Source organism: Cupressus sempervirens, chromosome 9, assembly GCF_028749045.1.
Source record: "Cupressus sempervirens isolate cs-2001-9-10 chromosome 9, ASM2874904v1, whole genome shotgun sequence".
Lineage (NCBI taxonomy): Eukaryota > Viridiplantae > Streptophyta > Pinopsida > Cupressales > Cupressaceae > Cupressus > Cupressus sempervirens.
The window spans coordinates 606131031-606141188 of NC_143126.1; the positions used below are offsets into that span (position 1 = coordinate 606131031).

The 10158-nt window shown below is 29.1% G+C and overlaps 1 long non-coding RNA gene across 1 annotated transcript; it reads right to left on the minus strand.

Moving 5' to 3' along the window:
• Positions 1 to 1181: 1181 nt before the first annotated feature.
• Positions 1182 to 4143, minus strand: LOC149540140 (uncharacterized). The gene is made up of 3 exons (XR_016356366.1): positions 3787 to 4143; positions 1437 to 1473; positions 1182 to 1343 (listed from the first exon to the last, which is right to left on the minus strand). It is a non-coding gene; the product is annotated as an uncharacterized LOC149540140 (long non-coding RNA).
• Positions 4144 to 10158: the final 6015 nt, after the last annotated feature.

The following is a 10158-nucleotide window of genomic DNA, read 5'->3' on the forward strand; positions in this document are numbered from 1 at the left end:
TATAACTTTAGTTGGATAAAGAAGAGTTATGACACAGATATAATAAAACAAGAACTCTGATAGAGCTTTAGTCCCTACGTATTATTAAAAATAGAAGGTAGATTTGTACCAACAATCTAGCAAGAAGATGATGAAAAATGAAGTATATATATAATTGACTTAAACATGAAAAATGAAGTATATAAACATATAAGTTGGTCTCAATGCTGATCTACTTCCATATAGTAAACAAGAGCTAGTAAACCATATGCTGATCCACTTAATCACACATGCACTCAAATTTGGACTCTCAGTTTTCCTTTGGATTTTCATTTTCATTGCATTTAACTATGACTACAATAATATAAGCTTTAATTTATGCACCTCTATTTCTAGCTCTGGTTCTTTATAAGGAAAATATGCATACCTAAGAAGGATGTTACAGAATAATTATAGTTTGAATAAAAAAAAAGGCACAATACAACCAGTCAATGAAGATATATATTTGAATTTGCATTGATATGTTCTCTTGGCTTATAATATTGCTCCCTTTGATTCTTTTAATAACAAGAAATCACTCCTACATTGGAATGGTTCGGTTAACAATCATTACAAGCAACAAGGGTTTAGAATCAATAATCCTCATGGTGTACAAGTTTAGACTGTAGTTTGCTACTTCTGCTTAGTTTAAAAAGTAACCTCTTTGTTGGAGTTCCCTTTTATCATATTTATTCTTGTTTTGTACTCCTTGCTATATATGTCATCACTTTAGTTGAAGTAATGGCAATCCAGCGTCTCTACTATTAACTGCAAAGTGGTTATTTTCAATTAAAATTAAGTGCAGGGATGCGGGATGTCTCTTTCCATCTGCTTAAGTTTCTTATGTATATCGATTAACTTACTAAGATTTTGCATACGTTTTGCAGGCATGGACATAATATGATCCTTGTAGTATGAACTTTTCGTATATAGACACAATGCATTATTCTTTTCTGTAACTTCACATAGCATTGTTATTAGGCCTTTCTCAGTAATTCTTAACAAAATCATAATGATAGGTATGATCAGATTGTGACAAATTCTTTGTTTTCTGTCCCACTACTTCTCCCTGTAGGTATCATCTTCAGAATATTGAGTCTAATTCTTTGTTTTGAAATAGAGAAAAAAATTAGTCTCAAGACCTCACAAAATCAAATCAACAGTTGATGAAAAATAAAATATTATTTTTTAATAGTTTCAGTAACAATGAACACTACGAATAGATTTGATCCACACCCGCACAGCTCGATCATAAACGGTCCTCTTTCTTTCTGCAGAATCAGGGTGAAATTTGTAAAAGAATGATTGAACGCCTCTTCTCATTCCTGCACCCCAACACGTATTAATCACCTTGTACTTAGTTTGAACAAAAGGATTCAAATGAACTGTTGAAATCAGCGGCCAATGTTGATTCATACCTTTGCCACTTATTAAGATTCCAAGTCTGCATTAGATCTATAATATTTAAGATGCAAACATCAATTAACAAAACAATAACTTTATTGAGAAAATCTTATATTGTCAGTAAGCTAAGTAAATAAAATAATTAGAAATTGAAATAATGAGTGTCCATACTAATTGATAATAATGATTTAAGTTCTACTTAAACTAAAAAGATTTAACGATTCTGCAACTTCCACATCTTTGGGCTCTTCCATTTTAAAATTATATTGACAGAAATTGATGAAGATGTCATGTGCCGAGGAAGCCACTATGCTCTCTAAAATATTGGGCAAGTCACTATGCTCTCTAAATATTATTGACTACACAGAAAACCAAAAGTAATTGAATCCATAATAGATTGTGAAAGAAATTACCAATCCAAGATAGCTATTAATGATTTTTTTGTCTTTTCGTATATCTCATATGATATCTAGATTCTTTCTAGCTAAATCCAAGAGTTCTTGTTCTGATATAAGAACCCAAGGAAGAGTTTTTCCAATCTTCTTCTCCCAAATTGCCACGAACTCATCGACTGTCTGAAAATTCTTAGGTGGTCTCGTTTGTTACAATAGAACAACAAACTTTCATGAATTCAAAATTTGTACTAGATATATTCAAGAATTAAAAGTGCATAATCAAAACATGCTGTTTACAATAGGACACCCCATAAGAAAGCCGAAAAATAATACAGTGCAAGTAAAAGTTGAAGTTAAAGGAAAATCCCTTAGGTAGATTCAGGAGATCAATGGCACATATGGAGTTTGTGAAGCCATTTAAATGAGGACATAATCGACATTTACAAGAACCTTGGACTTACTTGTATTAAAAACTAATCCTTGATCAGGTTATACAGGGGAATATAACAGCACAAAGTTTGTTCATTTTCTGAAATTCTATATTCTTTTTGACAAAGCACCTGTAATTGAAGCAAAGGGTACTGGTGGCTCTCAAAATAAAAAATCTCCTCATTTCCATCGTTTCTTGGAGCCTTGATAAGACAATATTCTACATTAAGCAATTTTGACTCCTTACCATCTTATTAGTTTAAAAAATCGTGTGCCACAAAATGCTTGAATAAACAATCTCAGAGTAAATAAGTTTCCTCAAAAAAAGTTAACCTAAAGTTATTTTAAAAAAAGCAACGTATGTGCTTGGCAACTTCTTTGCCTCTTTCTCCATTGCCCTCCTACTTTCCTCATATTCAGTTTGTTTAAATTTTTTTAATGTTTATTCAAATATCAAAATTTATTTCGCTGGCATCATCATATCATCCAGTTCATTAATATTCAAGAACTAAATTTATGTGGTTCTATTCTTTTTTATTCTTATGTGAATCAACATTATTCTGCTGCTTCTATCTTCTACCAATCAATTCTCTCTTTTTTCCTCCCTTTCACCTTTTTTTTTTTTCCCTTATGTTCTTCCTACATTTTTCTCCTCTAATTTTGTTTGTCTATCTATTTCAGTTTAATTTTCCTATCTTCCAATCGAAGCTCTTTTAAAGATAAAATCAAAGGTAGAAAGTTAACATAAAACAATATATATTAAAAAAACCAAACTGAAAATGATAAAATCAAACCTAAATTTGTTGATTCAAAATGAATCCTGACATATTACAACGAGATGATAAACTCAACCAAAATGAAAATAAGTAACAACAATAGACATTAAACTATATGAAAAAAATACAAGAGAATAATAATAATCTTTAAATTCAGAAAATTACGACAACGTATTTTATATCAGAATAATAATGCTTAAATTCAGAAAATTATAATAATCTATTTTATATCAAAAAAATTGTGAAAAAAAATCATATTGTTCTTACAAATTAAATACATAGATCAGTTTTAAAACTTTAAAATATCTTACAAATTAAATACATAGATCAGTTGTAAAACTTTAAAATACTTTATGCATGTATATGGACATGATATGAGGAAAAATAAAAACTTTAAACTAAAGATATTTTTTTAACAAATTGATTATTGACATGTATATAGACATGTTTTACTAGCATTGAAAAAAAAAAGCTATGAAAGAAGCATCAATTATCGACAGAATTATTCTGTGAAATCTATACATCTTTCAACAGGTCTTTTAGTAACCTAATTTAATTATTATTGGCTCCCTTATACAAGAGTACAACAATTTGAGGAAGTTTCTTATGAATCTCAGGAAGAGTACAACAGTTTGAGGAAGTTTCTTATGAATCTCGGGAAATCAAAAATTTGAGATATAAGTTCCTCCGAATGTTAGTATTCATTATGGTAGTTTCAAAAATATTTCTAGTAAACTAATATTTTTGCTACTGAGAAAACTCACATTTCAAATGATCTTTCCAGAAGCTTCCCATCACTTTTGACATGTCTTTTTCATGCACAGATAACAAGCCACGGTTTGAACTTGCAAATGGCATAAAACATGTCTTCTGCCAACTGATCAATAATTGTGCCCCTCATTTCATGGTTTTGCTAGCTGCTAGTTGTATGAAGAGTTTGCAGCTCTAATCCTCAATTTTTTGTCTACTTTAATGTCTGATATAGTACACATTTTAAAGCCCTACTTTTTTGTTTTTCTGTATTTATTGACAAAGTGAGTTTCCACTTGGATAACAGCTATTGTACCACACATAGGGCTTCAATTTGTGCATATTACTAACTAGTCTTGGGATTTGATTAGTATCTTTTATTAGTAAAAATAGAATGAAATAATTCAAGTATATATACATAATCTTATACATGTTTTTTCAATATATCACAATAAGAGAATTTATTATTTGGCCTAACTACGGTTTGCAAGGTTTCTCATCTCATTAGAAAACAAATAGAAGTTCTCCAAAATTGTTTAAAAAGAACGGTAAAAAAATTGCCATAACTAGAAAATGTAAAAAAATTCCAACCAGCAATTCTAAGAAAGAAATTTAGACTTGAATAGGGGAATGATAACAAAACAATAGATATGGAACAATCGAGGTAACACTTTTTTGAAAGATGAATTTGTCCTCCCTGATCAAACTTCAATATGTGCAAGCTATTACTAAATGGGAATACAACCCAATTATTATTTGAAGCACCACTTTTGAGAAGGTGGTGGAAGCTACTCCTTCCTCCTACTCGTTATGATGCAACATAACTGCTAAGAACTGAGACCCTTTTGTTCATTTTATTTTTTCGCTATAATTTTATGGTCCTCTGGCATGGAGAATGTTTATTGTGTTTTGGCTCATGAAAAATAGTCACTATAGAAAATCAGATGTTCAAGACCTTGGAAGGAAAGTTGTCAAAACCAGTTAGAGATTGATTGTAGAAAAAATATTAGAATTTTTTTTTAATAAATATTCTTTGATAAAGATGAAATTCTTGCAAAAATCTTAGACATAAGAATGTTGAAAACTAATCTTTGATCACACTATATAGAGAAATATAACAACACAAATCTTTGTCATATTTCTCTTAGAGAAAGCACCCAAGATTGAAAATTTATCATCTTTTAATTTAAGATTAAGTTATTGTTTCATTAAGCTTTAAATTTTAATTTACAATTATATTTACTTTATTAAATTTAGATTACTTTATTAAATTTATAATTTATATTTATATTTTTTAATTAGATCAAGTTTTTTATTTAGATTATCTTTTATTTTAGATTATTAATTTAGACTAGCTTCCAATTTTAGATTAGACTATTTTTTGGTATTAGATTATTTTTTGGTTAATTAGATTAGAATTTGTTTGTTCATTAGATTATATATATTTTTCATTAGATTAATCTCTATGTTAGAGAATTGTATGCCAATGGGAAAAACTTATCATCCTGATATTTTGGTTGTCAGTGCTCATTTGTGGTTGTTGAAATTCTTTATCACAATGAGAAATATAAATTAGAGATTTTTGATTGTCAGTGCTCACCTGTGGTTGTTAAAATTCTTTATCACAATGAGAAATATAAATCAGTGATTTGTATGCCAATGGAAAAAACTTATCATCCTGATATTTTGGTTGTTAGTGCTCACATGTGGTTGTTGAAATTATTTATCAAAATGAGAAATATAAATCAAAGATTTTTGGTTGTTAGTGCTAACATGTGCTTGTTGAAATTCTTTATTAAAATGAGAAATATAAACCAGAGATTTTTGGTTGTCAGTGCTCACATGTGGTTGTTGAAATTCTTTATCACAATGAGAAATATAAATTAGATATTTGTATGCCAATGGAAAAAATTTATCATCTTGATATTTTGGTTGTCAGTGCTCACATGCAGTTGTTGAAATTATTTATCACAATGAGAAATATAAATCAAAGATTTGTATGCCAATGGAAAAAACCCATCATCGTGATATTTTAGTTGTCACTGCTCATTTATGGTTATTGAAATTATTTATCACAATGAAAATTATAAATATCTTCTTCTTACCAGTACCAAACAATCTTAAAAGAGTAAAGCTTCATTAAAATAATGAAAGAAGAGGTTGATAAGAAGAAGGAAGCTATAAGAGGATTTGAAAGTTCCTAGAAGCTCGAAGAATGGAAGCTTAGCCTTCTCTGAATGTTTTTGGGAGTTTAAGTGCTGCCAAAATGCTTTTCTAGTGCATGGAATGTTCTTAAAATAGCAACTGATAGTTAACTCTCAGCACATTATTACTTCTTCAAAATTGTCGGCACACTCCTGTGGCAACTTCAAAAAATCCAAAATTTTTCCAAGTGTTAAAACTGTATTTCTAGCTTCTAGGTTTTCTTCTCCTTTATATCAAAGTTATGTTTGGATGTTTTATCTTAAATTTACCTATAATCTCTATCACGTGGATAGAATCCAAAAATGAAAGAAGACTATAATCTCTATAATCTCTATCACTTGGGTAGAAGCCATTCACATGCAATCTAAAAATGAAAGAAGACTAGCGTTTAATTCAGCCTCTATGGGGCTTTCTATGTATGAAAGAAGAAGGAACATTTTAATAAATAAGAAAATAGAAATCAATGCTTTAGAAGGAGCCACATGCAAATAGCACATGTAGTGCTTACACCATGCCACTCTACAGAGTACCCCTCCCCTCTTGTCAACACTTTCTACCACTTTCCATCATTATCGCCATTTGTCAAGTTGATTTTTATGCATAATTTTTTAAGCAAGAAATTTAAAAGATCACCCTTAAAAAGCAAGCAAGCCAATAAGAAAATAGGAATTTTATAAGTGAAAAATCATTTTAGTAGACAAAAAATTAACAACTATACCATATAACAAATGTTGCACTACTTGCACAAAAATGAAGTTAAAACTATTGTGAAATAGCGATTTCAAAACTATAGTCCCCGCCTTAGAAGGCAGGGACTGTTAAATAGGTTTATAATGATCACAATTTCAATGGAAATGACAATGTCAACTAGTGGAAGATTTGTGCACAATAATCTGTCATCACATAAAGAAGTCTGTTATAATTCCTTCCACTCAAATTCTTTTAAAATGAAATTGCATTTCCAATCACAAGGAATTTTCTCTCACAGTCGCTTATTGGTCACTACCACATTATGGTAGGATTCGCTTCCATTAGTTTTACGTTTGAGTAAAGCACATGAGGCCTTTTTGGCAGCAAAACGAGGGATACAACTATTTGTGTAGGTCATCTTTCATGCTAGTTTAATTATTTTGAATATTATTTGAAGTGATTTTTTTTTAAAAATGTTGTAAAGATTTAAGTTATCTTATGGAAAAGCTATCAATATTATATATAAAAATACTGGTCTACAAAATGTTATGATATTTAACTTAGTATACGCGTTATTATATTTCTATTATGGTCTTTATGGTAAAATTTAATTTAGAAAAAACTATTGAAACTTATGTATGAGAATCAATAGGAAGCAATAATAAAATACTACTACACTATGTTTTCTGATAGTAGAGAAGATTTGGCTATCAATTGTAGTATGACATATTAGTGATAATTCTGATAGGGCCTTTAATGATAGGAATGACCTATACATTTTAAAATTAAATGTAGAAACTATGGGATACAACTAATTATTCCCACCTAACCTTCTATGGTAGGTTTGCTTTACATGGTCATAATTTCCCTTAGGTAAGTGGTAGTGAGAGGAAGATATTGTTGAATACTTGATGCAATTTTTGTCTATATATTATTACTAAAGGTTACATTTTTATAAGGTACATATTGTGCATTAAAGGGTACATTTTTTTTACTAATGGACTTAGTTAACTTTATTTTATTTTTGTGTAGTTTTTTCAAACTTCAATCTATTTTAGTTCAAAAGATTATATTTGACTTAATCTAATGAACTGCTCAACAAACTATGCAACACTATGATTAAATTAATGAAAAAAATATACAAGTTGCAATGCATTACAATTGGTTAACTAAACAAAAAGAAACCAGTATGTGATCAACCATGTTTAAATGGAAAGAGACATTAGTTGTAGTTTAAATAGTAAAACACAATAAAATCTGGTATTTATTAAAAGAAGAATGATAAATGTTTTATTTTCATTTAGTTTTGAGAAATAATTCTCTGTCTTACAATTTTTAAAAAAAAAAACTTGTGAATTGATTTTTTATGGGCTATGTTTAGATGATCTTTTAATTCAAGATTAATTTATTGTTTCATTAAGCTTTAAATTTTAATTTACAATTATATTTACTTTATTAAATTTAGAATTTATATTTATATTTTTAAATTAGATCAAGTTTTTTATTTAGATTATCTTTTATTTTAGATTATTAATTTAGACTAGCTTCTAATTTTAGATTAGACTATTTTTTGTTATTAGATTATTTTTTGGTTTATTAGATTAGAATTTGTTTGTTCATTAGATTATATATATTTTTCATTAGATTAATCTCCATGTTAAAGATTTGTATGTCAATGGGAAAAACTTATCATCCTGATATTTTAGTTGTCAGTGCTCATGTGTGGTTGTTGAAATTCATTATCACAATGAGAAATATAAATTAGAGATTTTTGGTTGTCAGTGCTCACGTGTGGTTGTTGAAATTCTTTATCACAATGAGAAATATAAATTAGTGATTTGTATGCCAATGGAAAAAACTTATCATCCTAATATTTTGGTTGTTAGTGCTCACATGTGGTTGTTGAAATTATTTATCACAATGAGAAATATAAATCAAAGATTTTTTGTTGTTAGTGCTAACATGTGGTTGTTGAAATTCTTTATTAAAATGAGAAATATAATCTAGAGATTTTTGGTTGTCAGTGTTCACATGTGGTTGTTGAAATTCTTTATCACAATGAGAAATATAGATTAGATATTTGTATGCCAATGGAAAAAATTTATCATCTTGATATTTTGGTTGTCAATGCTCACATGTAGTTGTTGAAATTATTTATCACAATGAGAAATATAAATCAAAGATTTTTGGTTGTTAGTGCTAACACGTGGTTGTTGAACTTCTTTATCACAATGAGAAATATAAATCAAAGATTTGTATGCCAATGGAAAAAACCTATCACAGTGATATTTTCATTGTCACTACTCATTTATGGTTGTTGAAATTATTTATCACAATGAAAATTATAAATATCTTCTTCTTACCAGTACCAAACAATCTCAAAAGAGTAAAGCTTCATTAAAATAATGAAAGAAGAGGTCGATAAGAAGAAGGAAGCTATAAGAGGATTTGAAAGTCCCTAGAAGCTTTAAGAATGGAAGCTTAGCCTTCTCTGAATGTTTTTGGGAGTTTGAGTGCTGCCAAAATGCTTTTCTAGTGCATGGAATGTTCTTAAAATAGCAACTGATAGTTAACTCTCAGCACATTATTACTTCTTCAAAATTGTTGGCACACTCCTGTGGCAACTTCAAAAAATCCAAAAATTTTCCAAGTGTTGAAACTATATTTCTAGTTTCTAGGTTTTCTTCTCCTTTATATCAAAGTGATGTTTGGATGTTTTATCTTAAATTTACCTATAATCTCTATCACTTGGGTAGAAGCCATTCACATGCAATCTAAATATGAAAGAAGACTAGTGTTTAATTCAGCCTCAATGGGGCTTTCTATGTATGAAAGAAGAAGGAACATTTTAATAAATAAGAAAATAGAAATCAATGCTTTAGAAGGATCCACATGCAAATAGAACATGTAGTGCTTACACCATGCCACTCTACAGAGTACCCCTCCCCTCTTGTCAACACTTTCTACCACTTTCCATCATTATCGCCATTTGTCAAGTTGATTTTTATGCATAATTTTTTAAGCAAGAAATTTTAAAAATCACCCTTAAAAAGCAAGCAAGCCAATAAGATAATAGGAATTTTGTAAGTGAAAAATCATTTTAGTAGACAAAAATTTAACAATTATACCATATAATGAATGTTGCACTTCTTCAAGAAAATCGAAATTAAAACTATTTTTAAATAGCGACTTGAAAACTATAGTCCCCGCCTTAGAAGGTAGGGACTATAAAATAGGTTTATAATGATCACAATTTCAATGGAAATGACAATGTCAACTAGTAGAAGATTTGTGCACAATAATCCGTCATCACATAAAGAAGTCTGTTATAATTCCTTCCACTCAAATTCTTTAAAAATGAAATTGCATTTCCAATCCCAAGGAATTTTCTCTCACAGTCACTTATTGGTCACTACCACATTATTGTAGTATACGCTTCCATTAGTTTTACGTTTGAGTAAAGCACATGAGGCCTTTTTGGCAGCAAAATG